Source organism: Poecilia latipinna, unplaced genomic scaffold (assembly GCF_001443285.1).
Source record: "Poecilia latipinna isolate Pla-1442-1.1 unplaced genomic scaffold, P_latipinna-1.0 Scaffold1727, whole genome shotgun sequence".
Lineage (NCBI taxonomy): Eukaryota > Metazoa > Chordata > Actinopteri > Cyprinodontiformes > Poeciliidae > Poecilia > Poecilia latipinna.
This window is the reverse complement of record NW_015114343.1, coordinates 193,863-205,414: the sequence shown is the minus strand read 5'-3', so window position 1 is coordinate 205,414 and position 11,552 is coordinate 193,863. Positions and strand designations below refer to the sequence as shown.

Here is an 11,552-nt window from a genome sequence, read left to right as displayed (position 1 = left end):
CTTATAAGTTACAGGTTTCTGTAACTTATAAGGAACAGGTCTGAAACAAACTGTGTGTTACACTCGAGAGAGATTCCTTTGATGTATCAACGAGTGATGTCATCACTGCTGATGTCATTGTTACCATAGGAACTGAACATTCTAATGGTGCATTCACACCAAACATGTTTTGAGCGTCAGGCGAGTCTGGTTTATATTCAAAGTCTATGTGGAGCATCCAACGTAGACTTTGAATGTTAACCAGATGCACCTGACGGTCAAAAAGCATTTGGTGAACGCACCATTATATGTCCAGTGTCATATCAGGTCCATCATATTAGGACCAAAGCCTGGTCCTAATATGATGGATTCATTGCTTTGGGTCAGGGGTAATGTTTAGATGTAAAATGCGAATTAAATTTTAGTTAATGTTTGGGTTAGGCAAAATCGCAGCTACTAATATGAAGGGAAATCAATGCAAAGTTCTAATATGGGTCAAAATAGTTTTTGACAAGCCTGTATAGAATTTTGTTTTCTAAACCATTCTATAAATAATGATGATATAATGATATAATGTTAGGTTGTTTTTCTGCCAATTGGATAGCTGCAGTACACTAGTAGTCTAATGTGTTGAATGTGCTGAGACACATTCAACACATTAGAAACCAATCAGAACCAAAAGGCAAAGTTTTGGTTCTGATTTGTTGTTTCTGGACAGCAGAAGAGCCAGATGAATTTTCACAGATTCTCTGTTTCATATTTTACTGTCATGGATGGATGAATATTTGTTTAGGCTAACAAATATTCATCCATCCATCGTCTAACACACTTATCCTTGCACACACACATTCATACCTTGGGACAATTTAGAGTGACCAATTCATCAATTAATTTTTGAGAAATTTTACATGCTTATAGGAAGGTTTTAATAATGTTTCTTATGCTGTTTTGAACTCTGAAACTGATCTTGTTTTTTCTCCATTGATTTTGGAGTCAGGGATTGTATTTGCGTCGAGGCTTGTGTCTGTTTTTATTTCCTAAATTTGTGTAAAGCCTCAAATTTACATAATGCCCAGTGTTGGCAAAACCTGGGTTTGAATAGTGATCTAGGTTAGTGCCACCTGGGTGTGGGTCGGTGTAAAGGCCGCGCCGGGCTTAGATTGGTCTTCATGCCATTGCCAGCTTGAAGGCCCTCCATGCAACCAGTGGAGTTTGGTCGCATGGATGTCCGACTTTCCTCAGACCTCCATGTTTGATTGGAGGTCCATCTTCCTTCATACCTCCCTGATTGATTGGAGGTCAATCTTTCCTCGGACCTCCCTGATTGATTGAAGGTCCATCTTTCTTCAGACCTCCCTGGTTGATGGAAGTTCTGTCTTTCTTCAGACCTCCCTGGTTGGCTGGAGGTCCATCTTTCTTCAGACCTCCCTGATTGATTGAAGGTCCGTCTGTCCTCGGACCTCCCTGGTTGACTGGAGGTCTGTCTTTCCTTGGTCTCCTCTGTTTGTCGGGAGCCTTCAGTTTGCAGGGGGACCTCTGGTTGGGTGGAGACTCTATGATGGTTGTTTTCCAGAGCAAGCTTCAACTTCTCCTTCAGGTCCGCAACCTGACCCTGCAGAGATTTTACAGTTTCCTCCTGCTTTTTGAATTTGGAAGCTTGCTCCGAGAAACTTTTGAGCTGCTCCTCGTATTTAAGTCTCACTCTATATTCTTCAATCATTACTTCTATGAGACCTTTATTGCGGGAGGCATATTTTTCAGCCTCCCACTTGAAGTGCTCCAGCTGTTGAAGAACGGTCTTGTCGGCTGTAACTTTAGAAGAGCAAATAACCTGTTCACGTTTAGCTTGCAGTTGACGTTCTTTTTCCAACAGTTTTTGCAGTTTTTTAATCTCCTCCTGCTGGGATTTGACTTCAGCCTGGTATGAAATCCTTCGGTCTCTTTCCTCATGGAGATCAAAAATTGTACTCTGCAGTTCTGTTTTGAGATCGTCAACCTGCTTAGTCAGATCTCTGACGTGTTGGTTTGTCTCTTCCACTAAGGGGGTGATCTTGAAGTCAGCAGATGGAGATGTTTCCTGCTTGACTTCCAATGATCTTGGAATCTCCAAGTCGCTGGAAGGACTTGATTCCCCCTGGATCTCTGCTGACTGATCTTCAGACTCAATGGAAGATGAATCAACAGATTCAACAAAATCGCTGTCGTCTTCTAAAGGGAAAACGACAGCATCGTAGTCAACTTGGATGTTGAGCTCCATCATTTCGATCCATGAAAGCTCTGCTGGAAAAGCTTCATGTTCACATCCAATCTGTTGTTGCTTCATGTTTAAACTCTGGTAAATTCTCGCTTCTTTGAAAGGCGTGAGAAATCGATATCTCGCTCTTTCCGATAAACTTCGAACTTGCTCTGAAGAGTGATCTGCCGCAATAGAACTGTGGAACAGGTCTGAGAAAACGCTGTCTGAGAGCTACATTCAAGAGAGAGATTCCCTTGTGATATCATAGAGTGATGACATCAATGCTGATGTCATTGATGCCATTGGAACTGAACATTCTATTATAGTCTGAGGTCAAAACATTTTGCTAGACAATGTCTAACATTGAGAAGTTCAAATTTTTGTTATCAAACATTATGAAGCTAAAAGAAAAAAATCTCAGAAATTGCCACCCGTCCTGTAAAATGCGAAATCCTCCCGTATTTGGCTGATAAATGTTGAACCGTATTGGTTCAATACGGGACAGAATGGATCAGGAGAGAAACTGCAGACCCATTAGCGTCTCTTTATCTCTCAAGCATATCCTAAGACTGATACGGTGCAGAACTTTTTATTATTGATTCAGTTTCTTATTGCACTTTTAAAAGACTATGATGAATTGATTATTTGCTTAGGATGTTGAGTTTGGATGATAATTGATTTAATATACTATTATATATTAATTCAATTAATATATAATATCAGCCAAAGTAATATGAATATCAGCCAAAGTAATATGAATGGCAATTTAAATAACAAATTGTGCTAATAGATTAACAGTACACACCTAAATATGTCTTACTTTAAAACGGTTTGTTAGGACTTTCTGTATGTTTTATTTAGAAATGTTGATACATTTTATGAATAACTGTTCAGCGGCCATTTAATGTATTATTTAACTATTATGTTATTAAGATGGATAACTTGACTTCCTATCAATGAAGAAAAAACATGCTAACCAAGAATACACCAGACACAGACCTGCAGTCCAGGGGCGGTTCTAGACGGGGGCCAACAGGGGAACTGAAAAAATTATACTCAATAAATGCCTTTTTTAATATTCAGTGGTAGATATTTTTAACCCTCACAGTTTTACTTTAGCAATTGCCAGTAATAAAAAAATTAGAATTCTGCCCTTTTAGCTGCTGTACGGAGATGGGATCAGATTTTCCATTTGCTAGATCAGGATCTGCAACCTGAGTCTGGAGACACAAGTGGCTCTTTGGCTCAGAGTATTAAATGATGAAATCTATTGTTCGGTTTTTTTTGTTTTATTCTTTTTTAAGTTTCCCCACAAAAAAACCAAAAAAAACACTGACTACACACTGGCCCTCATGGTACATTTATTGCACTTTTAAAAGTGCCTCCAAACCTAACTCCTTATTAGTATAAATATTTTGGTAATATTTTTAATACCACAATGTTCACTTAACTTTTATATTTTGGGCAGTCTGAGGACATATTTTGAATATTAAATCAGGTGTTATGATCAATTACTCAGCACTTAAGTAGATTTTTACCAAATACATTTTACACCTACTTCATTAAAGCTTAAGTAAATCTTTTCGAGTATAAACATGTTGAAGGTTTGCTACTATGATTGGAGTACAATTTTGGTGGCCGTCTCTTATTTTGATTTCTGAGCAACCCTAAGTCTTAGCGCCCCCAAGAGGAGCATGGAGTGACATAATTTGCTGACAGCTGACGTAAACTGTGTGGGAGGGGAAAAAAATCAATTTCATATCAGTCCGAAAGGCTAATAAATAGATTCATGAACACTAAACGAAGGATATTTTATTTATAATTTCATTATGTTTTAGTTTTATAAATGCACAATGTAGTGTGAGTTGATAATAGTTTTTCCCTATTAATTACCGTTTGTATTCATTTCAGTTGTCTGTTGTTATATTACACTTACAAATAACTTTTCAGCAAGACATATAATCTTATTTAGAGTCAATAATTCCTTAGTTTTCATGACAAACTGCTAGTTCCTCTGGCTGATTATTTCACCTATAAGATTGGAAAATATCTTGTTATAAGTGAAACTAGCACTTTGTCATCAATATTAAGGAATTATTAACTTAAAACAAGATCTTTTTTTTTTTTTTTTTTACTGAAGTTAACTGGTAACTTATTTCAAGTTTACGCGGATATTTCCACTAGAAACTGGGCCACATGTATTTAGTAAGATTTTGTGTTTTTACAAAATGTCACTCAGTCACATTCAGATCAGTTTGTTTTGTCGACATTCTGCTTCCTCACATTAAAATGTGGGAGAATCCGATTTAGAGGTTGTTTTTAGTTTTTGTTTGTGAGTAAAATGTTTTTAAAAATACTTTTTTCCTCCACTGTACCATCTAACAAGGTGATGCAAGGTGAAAAGAAAATCCTGCAATAGGTTGGGGGATTAACTTTGACTACCCCAGTCAAATAAGAAACCACACTTCAGGCGGAAGACATTTCCAACAGCGCTTTAGGAAATATGGATCATAATTTCGTGTTTAAGAAAGGCAGATCTGCCACATTTGATCGTATTTTCTCAGCCAAACTTCCCACCTATTAGATTTCTGACATTTATTGCCATAACGCGTCCATTAGCAGCGCCGCTCGGCCCGGTGCTGCTGCGCGTTAACATCTCAGCCGCACGTCTTCAGAATACCAATTTGCCCAGACTGCTTTCAGGGGGAAAAACACACCCACACCCACAAAAAAACGTAAGCGCAAACACATTACAGAAATAATGCAATTTGTTGGGGTTCGATTTAACGTGTATCCCAGAGGAAAAACCGTGTTACATTTGAAGCGTCTTGGTCCACGTGAGAGCTCAGGAGAACACGCTCCGGGTTCGTGTTGTTGTCCTGCTGCGAGGGAAAATAATCACAAATCAACGTCTTAGTCATTTTGAGAGAAAATAGGCCTGGTGTGATCAGGTCACTCAGAAAGTGAAGCACAGCAAGGCAGGCGTGTGTGTGTATGTGTGTGCGTGTGCGCGTGCGGTGTCTAAAAGTAAATAATAAAGGCGCCTGATTGGCCAGTCATTAAATTTCTTGCAGCGGCATTTTTGTTCAGAGCACCTTCTCAGGAAGATTATGAAATGGTAAAACTGGAAAACACGGTGCGGGAAGGACAATGGAGCTCGTTTTTCAAAAGATGTTTGTGTGAACTGATGACCCACATTGGAAAAGGCCAAAAAAAAAAAAAAAAAAAACCACTCAGCTGATGCAATGTAGGGGTAAGAAGATCCCAGAATGATGAATTTCTTTAAAAAAAAAAAACATTAAGCAAAATACAGCACATTAAAAAAAATTATTAGCTACTTTAAATGTATTCACATTCTGTCACAGTATTACCAATAACCTCAGTATTCCTTAATTATTATTTTTTCTTTGTAAATCTCTGACACTTTGTATACTGCAAAAACTCAAAATCTCACCATGTTTTTTTGGCCCAGTTTCTAAAACAAACATCTTTGTACGTTTGAAATGAGATGAAATGAACTTATAAGCAACTTTCCAGGAAAATATAAGGGCTTGTTTTGCGTTTACAATTCCTTAATATTTGTTAAAAAGTATTAGTTGCACTGGCAGATTACTTAATTTAAAACATGTTAAGAATGTCTTGTTATAAGTCAAATAATCCCCCAATGGAACTAGCACTCTTTATTATTAATATCAAGGAATTGTTGACTTAAACAAGCTCCCATATATTCCCAAAAAGTTACTTGTAAATGAGTTTTGTCTTATTTTAGGTGTACTAAGATATTTTGCACTAGAAACTAGACTAAAAGGAACCTGGTAAGGTTCTGTGTTTTTGCAGTGTAAGTGTTTTTCTGTGAACTCCCAAGATCATCAGAAAGGACAAAGCACTCACACACAGGAACGCACACCGACTCCAAAACATTGAAATCTTATAAATTGTATACACTTCTCAGGCTTTCCGCTAGCAGAAACGCTCGATTTTGAACGTGTGCGACGAGGAAACCTTGTGTGTCTGTTTTGAGCAGAGCCTGCTTGCAGAGAGTGAAATTGTTTTTGTGATAAACTTCTCACCTCTGTGATTCCCACCTCTTCAGATAAAAGCCTCTGCTTGTTGAAGCAGTTCCCACTTGTTTCTGTGAGGCTAGGCTAGCCTCCCCTTAGCCTTGTCTATAGGCTAACAAAGCTGCTCTCGTGCTGCAGCTCCATGCCTGCTAAATGATAAATTGCAGCGATAAAGTTAGCGCGTTAGGTTCTGCAGGTTGTCTGTAGCAACAGATTTCGCTTGCTGGTTCCCTTATTTGCTTCTCCATATTTCATGTGTTTTGATTCTCTCGTGTCATTTCTGGTATTCTCTTTGTCCCTTTTGGTTTTTTTCCTCTCCACTCTGCTATTCCCCTCCGACGCCCCATGACAGTAACTCCATCAGCTGGTGATGAAACACATGGCAAGATACTCAGAGATAGATGTGATTTAGAAAGCGATGTCCCAAGATTAAGTTTTCCTTCAGCTACTGGGAGAGTCAAACAGAAAACCACACAAACGAGCTACAGTGTATTTTCTGGAAAAAACAAACAAATTTTAAATCAGTATTTTAGCACACAGGCTTTTACCGTTCAATCCTACTGATGGTATTGAAGCTTATATATAGCTATATCAACAAGTGACAGTAACAATGATGTAAAACTTTACATTTTATTTAATTTCTTTCACTTAACAAACCCAATGTTTTCAGGAGAGTTCAGGATCAGAAATTGTTATTTAAAGGTTCTAACAATATCCTTACCCTCAGTAAATAACTATCTAGGCATCTTATTTTAATTTAAGCCTAGATTAGTTGATTTTAACATTAGGATGCTAACAGCTGGTTAGCATCCTAATGCTAACTAGGCAAGTCCAATGTGTGTTTCTACTATTTTAAACTGTTTCATGAGAAGCTGGTATTTATTTACTCAGGAAGTGGAGGTTAGTGGTTGGTGCCCCACCAGGAATCTTCCTGTGAGAAACACAAACTGAGAACGGAGAATGTTTCCCGCCACTGCAGCTGTCCAATAGAAGAGTAATGAGCCAAGTTCATACCAAACGTGTTGCGTGCGTCCAAAACGCAGCCGATGCTTCAAGTTTGAAGGGTGTGCACTTTAAATGCAGACACTTGACCTTTTGCTCTACGCGTAGCGTCAGGCCCGTCTGGTTTACATTCAAAGTCTATGTGGAGGCGCGTCAGACGCGTCAAAATCGCTCTAGCCGTTGTTTTGCTTTGCTGGCCTATTTATCGGACTCTCAAAATGCTCCAAACGCTTCAAATCGCATCACAACGGCCCTCATCGCGCCTCCAAATAGACTTTGAATGTAAACCAGATGCGTAAAGTGGGTTTGGTGTGAACTCGCCATATGAGAAAAGTATGTTTTAGCCATATACGTAAACTCTTTTATTGTCTTTTTTCCCTTCACTTCCTGTCTCCACTTCTCATGTAAATAAGGCAGTTCCACTTTAAAATGTTGGCAGATGATAATGCAAGAAATAATAAGAAAAACATTTAAGAATGTAAGAAAATTGAACCTAAAGCAACAGCAGACAGCTCCCTCCAACACACTTCCAGGACGCACAAAGGCCTTAGAGATGAAGTTATTTAAATAAACTCTTTACTGGAGTTTCTGTGCGTTCAGATAACTTTTATTTTTATTTGTTCTGAGGTTCTTTTTATCACAAGTTTTATTTCAGTCCCAGTGGCTCATGCAGCAGCCCTCAAACATCCAGAGATCAGAAAATTACAGACCCAGATCACTTGGAACAGTTTCTCTTAAAGCCAGCGGTTAATTTAATTGCGGCGACATTAAGGGTTTTTTTGTTTTGTTTTTTATCTCTCCGAATGCCCCAGAGTCCAACTATATGCAAATCTGCTTTTGTAATGTCTTCACCGTCTTCAGTACAAGGGGTTGTTTGATCCCACCTGCCTGTGTTATAAGGCTCTTAAATCTTGTCAGAAAGTAATTGAAAAAAGTTTCTACGGACGAAGAGCAGCTCGTATAAACTTCAGCAAAATAGCAATAGATTATTTTATTGAGTTTTAAGGATGGGAGCAGCACCGTGCAGACCTTTTATTGATCCTTTATCAACACGGCAGAAGAAATGACAGAAAAACAAAAAGTTTTTCAGTGTTGTGACATGGCTTGAAACCATGTACGTGTGTAGAGTTTTATATACAATGCAGTAATAAAGAATTTACTGCGTAACAGTAAGAGACGTTTTTCGCTTTTAGCATTCAGACGTGAATCTCTGCTTCACTTCTGGCAAAATTTAGAAACTGATATTCTATTTCTTAAATCTTTTTTTTTTTTCCCAAATTTTGTCTCAACATCCATCACAAAAAGTAGAAAGTTTCTTTTTCTTTTGACCACTGTAGCAATAAATGCTGAACTGAAGAGTTTTCTTAAAAGAACAATGAATGAAAGAAGCACTAAATTACTTGAAATAAAAAAAAAAAACTAACTCCAAATTATACAGTTGGCCAAAATATAACTAGTTTAACTGCTTTTATTAATTGTGTGGTCATGTCATTTTTCATCTCATTTTCTGATTTTGATATAGCAAAAGAAAAAAGTGTTCAACAACAACAAGAACATTTTTAAATGTGCCTCTAATGTCTGTTTTATGACACCACTTGTATGGCTTAAGTTGTAATTATTTGTAAGTAATTATATACAGAAGCGTTCAATAAAGTATTAAAAAGTTCATATGTTTCAGTAACTCAGTTCACGAAGTGAAACATTATATGGAATAATTCCATCCATACAGACTGTTTTCAAGCCTTTATGTTTAATTTTGATGATTGTAGTGACTGAAAACATGACGCTTAAAATTAGAATAATGCATTAAACCAATAAAAAAAAAAAACATTTTTAATACAGAAATGGTAAATGAAAACTTGCTTGATACCTGCTTAAAGGTATCACAGCATCATGCGACGCTGCAAGCGCGGCACCGCGCTAAGCTAACAGACCAATTACTAAGGCAAAATGAAATGGAGTCTTCCAACAACTTTGAGGGAAGCCGTTCCTGATCTCTCAAACACTTTTCAAATTCACATTCAAAGGCCGCAGCTGACAAGAATGTTTTCATCACATCAAGCGTCCAGAAACACGTCAGGATTTTCTGTGTGGGGTGTCACCAGTGATGAGCGCTCGGCTCAGGGACGTCTTGTCTTATTCATAAAGCCACTGGCATCCGTCAGAAAGCTTGAAGAAATGAAGGCGGGCGCTGGTTAGTCCCACATAAAACTGGATAACAAACGCGTGACCCATTTTCCAGCCTCATAACCTCACTGAGTCAGAGTTCCCTGATTGTCTCTGTACCTCCAAGCACAAACTGCAGACTGATTTCATTCCCCGCCCGGCGTGTCGCGGGATAATGAAGAAGGAGACACCTGTAATCAACAGTGTTTTCAGTGACAAGAAATGAGTGTGTGACAGGATTTATTTCCTCCCAGCTGCGATTGTGTCGGTGGTTAGGTGAGGACTCTTTACCTCAGTTCAACTGTAATGTCGATCTGACACTAACAATCCACAGATACAATATCAGACAATACGGGGCAATTTTTCTGCCATAATTCGAGACCACACATTTTCAGTCTGAAAGCAGGATTTCATGTCTTCAGTTCTCAAAACTTTTAATACTGTTGCTTACATTTTTCATTTTGAAAGCAGGACTTCATGTCTTTCTTCTCAAAACTTGTAATGCTTGTACTCAAAACTTCTCCTCTCACTCTTGCTGCTTGCTTGCAAAACATTATCTGCTCGCTTTTGGAACCGCCTTTTGGCACCGTCGTCTGGCAACCTCTTAGCCAATAGAATGAAAGTGTTGTACTGGGTGGTTTGTTTCCTTCTAGTGCCTCTGTGGCACGGAGTTGGTTGGGTGAAGGGAGTTGGATGGTTGGGTGAACAAACTCCTGTCTAAGTTCAGAGGCTGTTAGCGATCAGTAGCACTGCTAGCGGATGTTTAATGTAACACGGAGCAGAAAGCTGAGACCGCTGTTTTTCCCTACATCCAGTGGGTGGCGCAGATTGCTACAATTGATAGTACCCACACAGGCACACCTGCTAGAAGGAAACAAGCACATCCAGAACAACACTTTTGTTCTATTGGCTGAGAGGTTGCTAGGTGACTGTTCATTTTTGTTCCAGAAGCAAGCAGAGAGTCCAAGCAGAGACTATTATATCTGAGTGGGAGGAGAAGTTTTGAGTACAAGCATTATAAGTTTTGCTTTCAAAATAAAAATGTAAGCAAAAGTATTAAACGTTTTGAGAACAAAAGACATGAAATCCTGCTTTCAGACTCAAAATGTGTGCTCTTGGATTATGGCAGAAAATTTCCCCATAAGACGGTGTATTCAAACAATTTCATTTATTGTAAACATTTAAAAGTTGTATCCAGCACATGTGGAAAGAGTGAATAATGTAATTTCTCCATAGAAAAAATAACCAGATGTTTAACGAAGAATTAGGATTTTTATTTCTCACTTTTTGACTTGAGCTTTCCTGTTTCAGGTTAGTTAGGATTTGCTAAATAGAAAAATAATAACAGGCCGTTAGCAAGAGCAAAAGCACTGTTGCCAACTTTGTCGCCATAGATGACATTTAAAGCAGTGGTCCCCAACCTTTTTATTACCACGGACCGGTCAAGACTTGGAAAGTTTTGCTGCAGACCGGGGAAGGAATCAGGATAAGGCTTCTGCATGTTGGTGTTCCCGCTAAATCCTGAATATACCCAATTTGNCTTCTCCCTAAAAATAGCTTTTGGATATTTTTCTTATTTATTAGTCACGCTTAGTATACTGAATGGTGGAAGTAAATATAAGACAATATGCTAGTGATGCCCCACATACTATTGACAGCATTTAGGCTAATGTTAGCAATTTGGCTCATTTTAAATTGTGCACTCATTTTAACATGCAGAATGGTATAAGTCCATGTTACTCAACATGCTTGTGATTCTCCATATGCTATTGACTACATTGCAGCTTCCTTTAGCATTGATGCTAATTTGTAGCATCAGAATGCTGGGTTCCAACCGATGGGCACACTTTGGCAGGGCCCGTTTAAATTTCTTCAGAAATTTTCTAGTTCAGACCCGTCGTTGTTCACCTTTGTGAGTCAACGGTCAGTAAGGTTTCTGACCTTTAAACTCCCCTATGGATACCACTTTTACCAAGTGTCTGGCTTACTGTTGAAACATGAACAACTGAGGCAAGTGAGACCTGCCATGTTTTTAAATGTTGTTCATGGTTTTCTTGTGACCTTCTCGTGAAGTTTCGTCAATTTGATCTTTGTCAGCCGGCCTCTCC

At 38.4% G+C, this 11,552-nt stretch overlaps 1 protein-coding gene across 4 annotated transcripts in view; it reads left to right on the top strand.

Moving 5' to 3' along the window:
• The window catches only part of LOC106964844 (myosin phosphatase Rho-interacting protein-like), a 56,439-nt gene that overhangs the window by 19,733 nt on the left and 25,154 nt on the right, over window positions 1-11,552 (top strand). The gene's annotated exons all lie outside the window — the stretch shown is intronic.